This window comes from Neofelis nebulosa, chromosome 8, assembly GCF_028018385.1.
Source record: "Neofelis nebulosa isolate mNeoNeb1 chromosome 8, mNeoNeb1.pri, whole genome shotgun sequence".
Classification (NCBI taxonomy): Eukaryota; Metazoa; Chordata; class Mammalia; order Carnivora; family Felidae; genus Neofelis; species Neofelis nebulosa.
In genome coordinates, this window is record NC_080789.1 from 87,510,874 (window position 1) to 87,524,669 (window position 13,796).

General features: G+C 36.8%; 1 pseudogene; it reads right to left on the reverse strand.

Annotated features, from left to right (window-relative positions):
* Nucleotides 1-10,857: 10,857 nt before the first annotated feature.
* LOC131484039 (small ribosomal subunit protein mS23-like) lies at nucleotides 10,858-11,897 on the reverse strand (annotated as a pseudogene).
* Nucleotides 11,898-13,796: the final 1,899 nt, after the last annotated feature.

Below are 13,796 nucleotides of genomic sequence, written 5' to 3' on the forward strand. Positions count from 1 at the left end.
GTTAAACATCTGACTTTGGCTCAGGTCATGATCTCACAGTTCAGGGGATTGAGCCCTGCATCGAGCTCTGCAGTGACAGTGTGGAACCTGCTTGGGATTCTCTTTCTCTGCCCTTCCACCACTTGCATGCTCGCTCTCTCTCTCTCTCAAAAAAAAAAAAAAAAAAAAAAAAAAAAAAAAAAAAAAACCTTAAAATTTTGGGGATAAATAGGACAAATAATCTAAATGTATAGTGTTTACAAAAGAAACACCAAGTATAACAACATGCAAAGATCAAAAGTAAAAATATGAAAACAATTTATATCAGGCAAATGTTAGCCGAGATTAAGTTTTTATCGTTATTTATATCAGATAAAATAGACTTTAAGGTAAAAAATAATTACTAAAACTAAAATAAATCATCACACAATGAAAAAGATTCAATATGCCTTGAAAATGTATAAATTTTAAAACTTAAAATACATTAATCACAATTGATAGACATTAGAGACATTAATATATCATCCACTATTGTACTGTAAAATGATAAAACTAAAATAATTTAGTGACAAGTCTGATGCCCTGTTTTCAAGGAAAACCAATTCATAGGTTATGGGATTACAGTGCCTCACAAGCAGTGGAACACTCTTCCCAAGGGATTTGAGGCAAGAGGGAGTTTTGTAGAACTTTAGAAGGGGCAACTCAGAAACAGGGTCCTGTTTTCTAAAGTAAGGGAAGCTAGCTAAAGCTAGGTTGGAGGATTGTGATTGGTGTAAGGATTCTTTGACAGGTGCTTCCTGTATGAGTAGGTGGACTTAGGTTTACATTTGTGACATGGGCTAGGTTCCTGGGGTGACCTCCATTTTGTGGGTCCTGACATACAAATTAACAGTACTGAAATGTCAGTACACTCTTCTGATTATTGATACGCCAGATATATAAAAGGTTAGAAAGATTTAAAATATCTGAACAATACTATTAGCAAGCCAGGACAAGTTAGAAGTGAAACAAAACATATATAAAATTCCCCACATATTTGCATATTTAAAAAAAAGTGCTATCAAATAAATCATAGGTTAAAAAAATCATAAAAAAATGGCCTAGAATTGACTTGTAAGAAAAATACTATTTATCAAAACCTGTGGTACTTCAAGAGAAATTTATAACCATAAGGACTTACATTAGCAAAGAAGAAAGCAGTGTGCTTGGGTGGCTCAGTTAGTTAAGCATCCAATTTCTGCTCAGGTAATGTCTTGTGGTTCACTAGTTCAAGCCCTGCATTGGACTCTCTGCTGTCAGCATGGAGCCTGCTTGGGATCCTCTGTCCCCTTCTCTCTCGGCCCTTCCCCTGCTTGTGCACTCTCTCTCTCACAAGTAAATAAACATTAAAAAAAGAAGAAAGAAAGAAAGAAATAAAGAAAAGAAGAAAGCATCACAATCAGTGAACTAAGTATCTTAAGAAGTCATAAGACCTTTTTCCTGGCATGTTCAAGGACTGAAGTCCAAAAGTGCAAGTCACAGCACTATAACATTGTAAAATCTTGGCCTTTATTCCTATTCCTTTTTTTTTTTTTAATGTTTATTTATTTTTGAGACAGAGTGAGACAGAGCATGAACAGGGGAGGGTCAGAGAGAGAGGGAGACACAGAATCTGAAACAGGCTCCAGGCTCTGAGCAGTCAGCACAGAGCCAGACACGGGGCTCGAATCCACGGACTGTGAGATCGTGACTTGAGCCGAAGTCGGACACCTAACCGACCGAGCCACCCAGGCGCCCCTATTCCTATTCCTTTACTATGCCATTCATTACTGGGAAAGCACCAGTTCTTCCGTTGTCATGGTCAGGGACTAAGATTCAAATTTTACAGAACTTAGGGTCTGAGCCTTCATCTTAACACTCTACCACGATGATTGCCTCAAGATCCAAACAGTAGCTTCTAGACATTTTACCACCTAGGATAGTATTTGACATAGAACAAGCACTCAGCAAATATTTGTTAAATGAAAAAACAATAATCTCTTTTTGTTTGAGGTAGGTCCTATAATTATTTGAGGTAGGTCCTATAATTATCCCTTAGAATAGGTTAGAAACTGAGGCAAATGAATTTGTCAAAGATCACAACTCGTCAGTGCTGGAGCTGGTTTAGCTGATGTTTGTAAACATTCCATAGCATTTGTATCATTTTAATCCAAACCATCCTTTCTACTTCATCCCAAATTTTACCTGCATCTGACTATTTCACCACATGACATAGCCCCTGATCTTTCACTCATCCAATATGGCTGGCAAGTTACCAAGGTGGATTAACTGGTAAACATTGGTTTTCTCCCATTGGCCTACTGTTCAGAAATGTTGGTGGCCAATGGGAGAAAACCAATGTTTCATAGAAATTAATGCTCCTGTCCACAGCATTGCTTCAAGTTTATTGCTTCCAAGTTTATTCCTATTTTGGTATCATCTTTTCTTAGCTTATACAGTTATCCAGAAAATCGAACAACATGTTAGCATTTTGTTTAATATGTGAGCAAATTGGTAAGTAATTCTTTGACTTACAAATGCCTTGTTAAAGTACAAAAGAAAAACACTGAAAGCTCAGCAAGTGAACTACTTATTACTTAACTTATACTTATTCACTGAGTTTTTCTTTAGTTTTTTAATATGATGTTATAGTCAGAGCCACAACCATATAAGGCTTAATTGTTAAAAAACAAACAAACAAACAAACAAACAAACAAGGAAAGAGCAAGGGAGGAGCCTCTGGTTCCAAGTGACTAATCTTTTCTATAACCTGTTTTATGTAACCCTCAGAGCCAAGGAAACTTTATCAAAGGATTAAAATTTACATAAACAAAGATCTCTTTATTTATAACTCTGATTCTCTGCAGAGCAAGAAGCTCCAGATTACATGTGTGCAGAGCTTTATACATATTGGTTACTCAATGAGTAATTTTTTAAAAAAAATTGATGATCAGACGCAAGTGTAAAAGCAGCAGTGAATAGAGATGATGGTGAATGCTAACGTAAAGGGAGTTCTTTGATTTAGGTTGTTGTGAGTTGCAATTCAGTTATTTTTGCTTGGGAAAAATGTAAGGTCAATTTAATACTCAGAAATATAAGACTCTTTGGTTTTCTAATTATCTTGTCTATAATTTCCTGGTAGTGACAAAAATTCTGTGTAATGCAGGATCATGCAATCATAATAATATTGCTTGTTCACAAACACATGGATATATACTTTGATTTTTTTCAAATATGTAGTTACAATTGGTGTGGAGCATTTGAAGTGAGTCTAAGTGATTCAAGATAATACTGCTTTCCTCCTGTTTTGTCCATGGTCTGAAAGACTTCTTTTTGTTTATCTGATTTCTCCAAACCCATCCTTCTAGTTCTGATCAAGCCACATGTCTCCCATATCCCTCTCTTTCTCCCCTGAAATCTTAGAGCACTAGTTGTCTATACTATACACACACACAACACACACAAAATGGTGTTTTCTTTCAAAATTCAAAAATGGGAGTTATGTTTTTAAAAAGCCAAATGACACAAAATTATAAAAAGAAAAAGTCAATTTGGTGCCTATCATTTACATTTCTTTCTATACTCACATAAAAATATGACATATATAATTATACATATTTATATACATATGTACCCCATACTTTTAGTCACAAGAATAGAATCATTATTATATATGTTTCTTACCTCATTGCTGTATTCATTGAACTGTGTACCATGAACATTCCTCTAGGCCAGCACATGTATCTAAATCATTTATCTCTTAGAAAGAAACATGTCCGTTTCTACAGAACAGATTTCCAAAATTGTTTCCATTTACAGAAACAATGTGTACTGCAATTCACAACTTCACCATTTTTATAGTCCGTTTCACTAAATGTTATGAATTATCAAATATTTTGTTAACTTAATATATGAAAAAATGAGGGTATTGGGTTGTGTTGAGCTGCATTTCTCAGCTGCTAGTGAGCTGTGGCACCTTTTACAAAAAACTTTTCATAAATTTTTTCATCCATTTGCATTTCCTCTTTTATATACTTCTTTACATATGTAATACATATTCTTCATCTATCTATAATATATATTTATATATTTCTTTATATATTTCTGCCTCATATATATTTCAAGCCTTTTCTCTATCTTTTTCCCTTTTTTATTTACCTTACTTATCATATTTTTTGTCTTTGTATAATTTGTATTATTATGAATTCAACTCTGTAAATTTTTTCCATTATAGTTTCTTGGTTTTTTTTTTTTTTAATTTTGAAGAGTTTTTTCCTGACTCTAATACTTTCTTATTTTTTAAATATTTTCATTTTTTACATTAAATCCTCAATCCATTGCTCTTTTCACTTTTGAACATGACATTAAGAAGGGCTAACACTATTTTCTTTCCAGATGAGATCTGATTATGATATCAGTATCATTTTTAAATAAGCTGCATTTTTTCCTAATAAACTATAACTGAAGTATTTATCATATACTACATTTTCATTTTTACTGGATCTAGTAATGGACTCAGTTTTGTACCAGTGACTTGTTTGCCTGCTTTTTTGCTCATGACTTTCTTTTTGAATCACATTAGTGCTACAGAAGGTTTTAGCATCTCCTATGGCAGGTGCCCACAATCCTTTTCAGTTTCAGGGCAGAGTAAGACATTGTTTTGACCAACCTCAAGCTTAGTGAGCATGACTTTTTGAGGTTTTCTGAGAGCACTTTATATTTGTCCTCTGCAGTTTGGAGGATGCAGGGACTGTTGTCTGATTCTTGCTAAAAGGTCTAGAAGGCAAAGAGCATGGGTGGATCCTCCTGCCAGGAGGTGGAAGGAAACAAGGGCTACATTTGAAAAGGAGCAACATCCCAGTCAAGGGTGGGTCCACTGGCACTGGGTCTGTCTTACTTCTGACTGATTGGATTATATGGAGCAGTGATGAGACCTGAGTAGAGAGGCTAAAAGTGTGTCATGCATGTAAAAATTTGAAGGAAAACTTGTGTGTGACTAGTCAGATGAAGTGCATTTACCCCACCGAAGATACTGCACGTTAGAGATCACAAATGAAGGGTAGCATGTCCAAAGACCCACAGAAATGGCCAGGAGAGTCTGTTTTAAATTATTCTCTAGGCCAGAGAAAGAAAAAATGACATTTCTTGACTCCTTAACTACCCCCTGCAAGTTTCAACTCTGGAGGACACAGAAGCAGCTTTCCTCAGCTGTCGGGGGAAAGCTGGAGTGGGGCTGGGGAGAGAGGCCAGGAGAAGTTGGTGCAGCACATAGAGACACAACCAGGACCCTTCTTCCCAACTGGAGGATTTGGATATGTTGTAGTGGGATGGAAGAAGCTTCAGTTTAAATTAAGTCCAAAGTCCTTTTTGTGGGACTAACGTGACCAGAGGGCTTTTTTTTTTTCTTTTCTTTTGAAAGTTAACAGAAAGTAGTGTGACCTGAAATTCCGTTTCGTATTAGGAGAAGAACTGGCCCCATAAAATAAATTTTATAGGCAGTGGAGGGAGAAGAATAAGGCTTTTTCTCTGATATCAAAAAGACCATTTGTTCAAGGGGCTTGTACTTGTGATCAATTTCTAATGTAAATACTGGTCAGGAGCACAAGGGTGGATTATTTAAACTTTAAAGTCTTTTCTCAACAACATATTCCTTTCAGTAAACATTGGCCTTCTTCTCAGAAAGACACCAGGATTATATATTTGCCTGCCTTCAACCTTCCCTTTACTTCAGTATGTTGTTGCTAGTTGCTCTACTGAAGTATTTTCTACACATACGTAGTATTTTACCATTTAACCTAAAGACATCTTTATGAATCATGGGAATAGATTTAGCTTTGAAAGTAGGTCATCAATGTCACAGGATAGGGGATTGGTGAGGACAGTCAAAGCATGTGAATCAAATCTGGGCCATGTTAAAAAGGGAGATTTTTAAAAGTAGAATTTATCATTTATAATAATGGTAATAATTTCAGAAATTTACATAGTATTTTAATATATTTTTAATGTTTATTTTTTGGAAGAGAGAGAGAGAGAGAAAGAGAGAGAGAATGAGTGGGGGAGGGGCAGAGAGAGAGCGAGACACAGAATCCAAAGAAGGCTCCAGGCTCTAAGCTGTCAGCACAGAGCCTGACGTATGGCTCAAACTCATAAACTGCAAGATCATGACCTGAACCGAAGTCAGACACTTAACTGACTGAGCCACCCAGGAGTTCCAAATGTATATAGTATTTTAAATCTCCAAATAGCCATTTATTTCTTGAAAGACAGGATATAAATAGGATTCCATGTCCTATATCTGAAATGAGGACAGCAAGTAGAAAATGTCTTAAGAGTTACTTACTACAGGGGTACCTGGCTGGCTCAGTTGGTAAAACATGCCACTCTTGATCTCGGGGTCATGAGTTCAAGCCCCATGTTGGTGTAGACATTACTTAAAAAAAGTTACTAAATACAGCTATTCAGAGGCAGGACAGGATAAGATGAAGCTCAAGTTTGGCAGCTTTTTAGTCATTTTGTGTAGCAACAGAGGCAGCAAGAGATACCAATTATTGAAACTTAAAATGTGTCAGGCTTTCTGACAGTTACTTTACACCATTCATCTCATTTTTCATTACATGCCATGTGGATGTCTGATATTTTCAGGATCCAGCAAGAAGATTTAGATATCTCCTATTTGAGTCAATGCTAGAAAGCCTGAGAAGATCTACTTAGATGGTCCCTTGGCAGTTCTGGAAAATCCGAGGTATTTAGATTACTTGGGTTTAAAAATTAGAATTAATTCAGATGTGGCAGTGGGAGCTTGGGTGTTGTAAAATGTCATCTAAATATGTGATGTAAATTGCATTGTATTGCTAGTGCAGGAAAAGAACAGGAGAGGAGAATGTAGACCGGGTTCTGCATTGGTTTGGCTCACCAACATTTTTGTCTTATAAATTAGAAATCTTTGACAGTAACAATCTGTGATTTCACCAACTTTTATGAGAATATTATATGGTGATCCAGTGAAACTGTATAATTTACTTGCATTCTTAAATGGGAAAACAGCCAGTGAAATAGGAATTTGAAAAGCCCACCAGAAACACCTCATTTTGAAAAAGTCCTGATTCTTTTTTGATACATTTTCTTTCTTTTATTTCTACATGAGTGTGATGTTTCCTTCATTTGCTAGTGACACATCATTTGTAGTTTATGCATTCTTATTGTTTATGCTGTGAGTTTTGGTGTTAAAACCCATGTAAATGGGGCTAAGCGGTAGGACTACTTAAATAAGCTACAATGTCAGAAATAGAGAACATATCTTTGATCTTTCTATACTGTCTTTTGCTATATTTACCTGAACAGAAGAAATTGTTTACATACATAAGGAAAGGGCAGAGGATACACTGTATTCCAAGTTTCTATTTTCCAGCTGGGACATGGATCATTTGCTAACCTCTTAAGTCAACAGTGGATCTTAATCTGTTAATAAGTCTCATCTGCGTCTGGTCATTGTGGTCACATTTATGTGTATTTCTACCAGCTAAATTAAGTTTTAAATATAGATTTCTAGAAAAGGCTAGAAAAAGAGGTGTGTAGGTCATGATACCTAAGGTTTTCTGAGGCAAAGTTCCAGATAAAAACTTGCAATAAAGTGTAACTGTATTGATATAACAATTTTTAGATATGTAAACATTTTATCCTGATGCTTTCCTGTATTATAGATGAAAAACAATTTAGCTCAGATTACTGGTCACAGTGACTAAGCTCATTTGGTAGAGCAGCACGTTATCCATTTTAGGTGATTCTGCTCTTAAACACAAATATACTAAAAGGGCAGCACGTACTAGAGATGTGTAGACGTAAAGGATGGTTAAGTACCTCAGCACATGATGTGTTAAAACAGCCACAGTCAAGTGTTCGTTAGATTGTTGTATGAGGGTGTTCATGATGATGAAGAACAAACAGGTCTTCTCTATATTCGAATAGGCTCTAGAAGACCAATCCTACACTCGCAGCTTTTCTCAGTTGTAGCTGTTAGGATCTCCTGAGCATCCTGACTTGAATTTACTCTTTTCTTATTTTTTTACTTGGAAATCTTAGAATCAAAGTGCAGCCAAACGTGAACAGAGTGAAGCTGTAGCAGTGTTTAATACCTCATGCTCTGGTCAAGGCTGTATCCTGGAATTGAGCTAATAATAATCACAGCTCAACGTTGCTAAAGGTAGTATATCCAGGTATAATTATTTTAAAATTTTTTTTCAATGTTTATTTTTTTTTTGAGAGACAGAGTGTGAGTAGGGAAGGGGCAGAGAGAGAGGGAGACACAGAATTCAAAGCAGGCTCCAGGTTCTGAGCTGTTACCACAGAGCCTGAAGTGGGGCTCGAACCCATGAACTGTGAGATCATGACGTGGGCTAAAGTCGGACGCCCAACCAACTAAGCCACCCAGGTGCCTCTATCCAGATATAATTATATACTAAGTGCTTTCTGTGTATTATCTCTATCCTTTCATCTCTGCAGAACAGATATTATCTTTTTCATATGTAAATGAGGAAATTGAGGTTAAAGAAATTAAGAAATTAAAGAAATTCTGAAAAGCACCAGGATCCTAACAAAGATCAGCGTGATTCCAAAACCTATCCTTCCCACCACACCAGCAGCCTCACTGTAGTCTAGCTTCCAGAGACCTGGTGAGTTTTTGTTTTTCAACATAATGATAGGACATCCTTTAAATGCTTGATTTTACTTTGGTATTAAGGAGGTTAAACATGTTTAGACAATATCTTCTGGGTTTAGATATCTACTAATTAAAATTCAAATTCAAAGAAAACTCCAGAAACTGACTTCAAATGTCCTGGTACTCAAAGAATTTGATTCTGTTTCAAGGTGTCTTTCCAGTTCTGTTTTTGTAGGTGGGGGACTTTGAAAAAGGGTTCCCCAGGATCCAATACTGTCTGAGGAAGCCTGAGGAAGCTTCAGAGAAACAAATGGTTTCTGTTGTCTTGCTCTTTTCCCTGTTTTATCCTGTCAGCCTTCTCTACCCCACTGACCCAGGCTAACATTTAAGGCCTTTATAACCAGAGTAGAATCTGTGCTTTCAATACTGATCGTGCCTAACTCTGTGCAAAAAAATGGTTACAAATGAATGTAGGTCCTAAGGTAACCAGGACACTTTTATGTCTTTTCCTCTTGCTTCTTCTCTTTTCTCTTCTTTGCAGCTCAAGCCCTCCCCCTCTTCCCTCCCCTTAGCTCACCTTTTTTCTTGTCTTTAGGTGCCTACTCCATTCTCTGAGGGTTTGTTATTAGCTAGCTGGTATCATACTTCAGGTAGGGTGTTAGTTGATGGTCAGGATTTCCCTATCAAGAGGGATTTGTCTTTTATTGAGGGACTTTTGAAGTAAAAACCCTTTAAAATGCAAAATTATGGATTTCAAGTCATAGAAAGTATGGGGGTTAATTAGGGTAGGAGTTTGGCTAGTCCTGTTGCTTATTCATATCATTCATATTTCTGGAAGTGGAGGCATGTATTCAATAAAATAAAGTCCATTATCACAACTAGTTTTATCATAGTTATATGTGTGTGGGGCCACAGGCCCCCAGCCCTCGGGTAAGCTCACACTAATTATTTCAGCAATTCAGTTACATAGGTCCCATATTCACATGTTTATAGGATAATCAAAATGAAGATGGAAAAAGAATTTTACTATAATTTTTTGATGAAATTAATTTTCCTTTTAATAAAGGTTATCTTTGGTTTCAAAGTATTGAATCTATTTTTATGTAGTTTTTTTTTTTTCTAAAATACGTGGTGACATTTCTGGCTACTTAAATTCCATCCTTTAAAAGTTTGAGAATTTGCTTCTGCTATTCTAACCTACTTCCGACCCAGGTAAACTCTACCAGATGTGCTTTTTCTATATAGTCTGTGATTTCCTTATTAGGACTTGTGTGCCACTTCTTACTGATCATGACCTTTGTTCTAACTAACAAAAGGAATGTTTTTCACATCACAGAGGATGGATTTTCAGAACCTGCATCTTGTATGGTTCTGGTGGTTGTGCAGGACAAATGCCTTTGCATCATTGGTTATTGGAGCAGGAAAGGTATCTTGTGATACAAATCCTATTTAGGATTTGGGTAGATTATTGTCATTATTCTATTTCCTTTTTGTTTTTTTTAAGTTTTCTCCACATTGTTTTCAGCTCACCTTTGTTACCTACCTTTACCTCCCCACCCACCTCTTTTTATATCCTGTTTACTTGCTATCAATAACAAAATTACCCACTATCATACCATATCATTCCTTTGTTTGTGTACAGTTACCATAGCTATGACAGCTATCACTGACTGAACACCAAAGATGACCAATTACTTTGCATATTTTATTTCTACTCTTTAATAAATACCTACAATTATTATCCCTGTTTTACAAGGGGTATAAGCTGCCACGCCCTATCAACTTTATCACACTGTATTAAATCATAGCTTTATATTAAAGTTCACTTTTTCATTTTTGTTCATTATTCATAGAATACATTTATGTTTTTTTCAGAGGAATATTTCATTTATTCAGTATAAGATATGAAAATGAAGAAAGCAGAACAGTTAGTAAGGTCTTGTAAGCACATCTCAACACCAGGGAGGCAGGTGGATGCTGGTGGAGAATGGCATCTAAATTAACTGGCTCCGTGTTGGCAATCCAGTTATCTATAGAGATGTCATCTGTATTCAGTCTTTAACTGGATGTAATCACTTATTCATTCAAATCTTTACTGAGCAAACTACTATGCTCGGCCTATGCTAATCATCTCCAGCATACTCAACCTATGAGAGTAAAGTTATAGTTTTGACCTTTGTCTATCATCAATGATAGGCTCTCACTCTTACCTTGAAGCACAAGTCAGCTTGGCTGCTCAAGTTGAAGATCCATAATTCTATAGCAAAATGTAAAGATGATCTGCAGACAGGAAGAGCTGGCCAGGGGACATACCGTAATGCACAAGTAAAAGCCTGAAGGAGTCAGAAATGAGAGAGATACCAGAGGATTAAATAGAACCAACCCACATGTTAACACAGAAATCCAAGCAAACCTACACAGAACGAGTCCCATTCAAACCATACTTATAAGGTTTTCCTTGTGCTATTTACAATTTTAAAGTAAACTTACTTTACAAGCAACCAGGGAATTCTTTATTTAATACTGTCATAACATAAAAGTTCATTCAAACCATGAAACTGAGCTTTATGACAACCTAGAAATAGGAACTAAAAGAAGGCAAACATAATGCCTTAGAGATCAAGTTCAGCTGTTAAAAACAGTTCAACATTCATCTAGTGGCTACAGTTTGGATGTCAATATGCATGGTATACCTGTTCTTCGGGGAGGTGAGAGACCCTTTGACTGTTATTCAGATTCTTCCAAATGGTGGGCTTGTGGAGCTTCTTCCAGAGGCTGTTACCACCCTCCCACCCCAATACTGTTTGAAGTTTGACACCTGTGGGTTCAGATTCGCAGGAAACATGACTATCTTCCTTTTGAGTCCTTGCTTCTCCTACTTGTCTTAAAATGACACCTTCTGTTAATAAAACAGTCTCTGAGTTTCTGTAGTTCAATGTACTTCTCTACAAACTGTTGACAGGTAGACTTGAAGTTTGGATTGAACAGATCAAAAGCTTTCTGACCAGATTAGTGACTGAATAAAATTTCACTCTAATCCAATCTTTGGGGTACAACGTGTTCTGGATTGCAGCTTTGGCTTTGTCATATTGCAAGCGGGGCCTTTGGAAGACCAACTCTCTCAGTGGGGGAAAGGCGTTATATATGTCAAACCAGAGGGGCGTCTCCTCAACACCCCAGCCCCAATCAGGTCCCAAATCTGTGAGAAAACTCTCCCCATGGTCTTTAGCCAGATCCCTACCATGGCTAGCACGTCTGAATACATTTATTTAACAACATATATTGAATGTCTGTTGTGTTCAATAAATGGCTTAAATAATGTGGCAATTACAGAGATGACTCATACAGCCTTGTCAGGTAGTTTATAGGCTAGACGAAAAAATAAACTGTGGGCATACACAAACAAAATACAAGTTAGAAGCTATAAACCTCTTCCAGATGTTCTTGCAATTCTGACCACTAAAGTATCAAGAAATACCAAAGTGGGCTGAATAAACATTTGTTGAGTAATTTCAATTCTGATGAGGCATTCATCAGAATTACCTGATTACTTTTGTTACTTTATAGGTAAACATTATACATTTGGATTTATCAAAATAATTTATATCAATAAAATATTGCTTGTATTTAATCAGTGAGGTTCCACATAAGTTTACTAGGGGGTGGGGAGGAGAGTTTCGCTGCTAGAAAGGTTTGAAAATGCACTGCTAGTTTATGCCCCTTTTTAAAGGCCCTTCCTGATGTTCCTAAGGAGATGTGCTCTCGTCCACCTCTGTGGAGAATGATAACATTTCCTTCTTCTCTAGTGATGCTTAATATATTCCACTTTGACTAATCCCTATTTAGATAAACATTTTATGTTTCCTAGGAGAACATACACAATGCCCTCTTTATATTTACATCCCATTTGGTGCCCAGCATGCAGAAGGGACTCAACAGACACTGGAAGAACAATTGAGAAAGCAAACTGACTCTGAGCCCTTACCTTGCTTTGTTCCTTGTCTGTTTGCACGTCTTTCCGTCGACAAGGAGCTTCTCCTGTTCTTGAGTCAGGGCCTTCACCATGTCTCTCATCTGGTGTGTGGGGACATGAATGTCAGGTAACCAGTTGGTCACCACAGAAGAAATGAAGGACTCGGACTTCTGTCTTGAGCTCTTCTACTGGTGCTCCTCTGTGCCCAGACTTCCACTTATTTCTGGGATGCTATGCTCAAATCCCCAGATGAAGGTGATCCTGTTGTCAACCCTGAGTACCCAAGATTCCTCGTTCTAGAGCACAATCTAGAAACAGTTTTTCTTTTCTCTCTAGGTATCACTTTAAGAAAGTTTCTGCTGATTGCTTCCAAGTTGTTTTCACTCAATTAAGATGGCTTCCTAGTTGTTTTCACTCAATTAAGAGATCAGAATCTAATCTTTTCTAGACAAGAGGCAGCTGTTATTGATCATAAACTTTGGATCTAGGTCAGAAGTTGGCAGACTTTTTCTGTAAAGGGGCTGACAGTCAATATTTTAGACAGGCCATGTGGATTCTGTGGCAACTCGTCAATTCTGCCACTGTAGTGTGAAAGCAGTGACAGACAACATGTACAAGGATAAGCATGGCTTAAAGTTCCAATAAAACTTTATTTATGAACACTGGGATTTGAATTTCATATAATTTTCACATCACAAAGTATTTTTCTTCTTTTGTTGTTTAACCGTTAATAATTGTTAAAACTATTCTTACCTCGCAATAGTATTTCCTTGGGGAAAAACTAGCATATCCTGCACTGAAGAAGCCTCAGGGAGCAACTCACTTTTTACTCTGGGCCTTGGGTAGAATGTCTCTTTCCTAGAATGTCCTTTCCTGACTGATTATGTTATTCAATGAAAGAAAGAACTAGTATGATTTCTCCTGGAGAAAATTTGAAGGACAGGCATGGGAAGAGGTCAATATTTGTGCTATTTGATAGAAATAATAGTTATCCAGCAAAGGAAAGAAATTCATTTGTGTGGCTCCAGAGGTCTAAACCAGGACCAATGGAAGAAAGTCATAGGATGGAGGTGTTTTGTTCAATATAAGAGATACAAAAATGATAGCTATCTGCTATTGAAAGAAGCTGCCTTCTGAGGTAGCGATCCTCTCTCACATACCTTCTTAAGT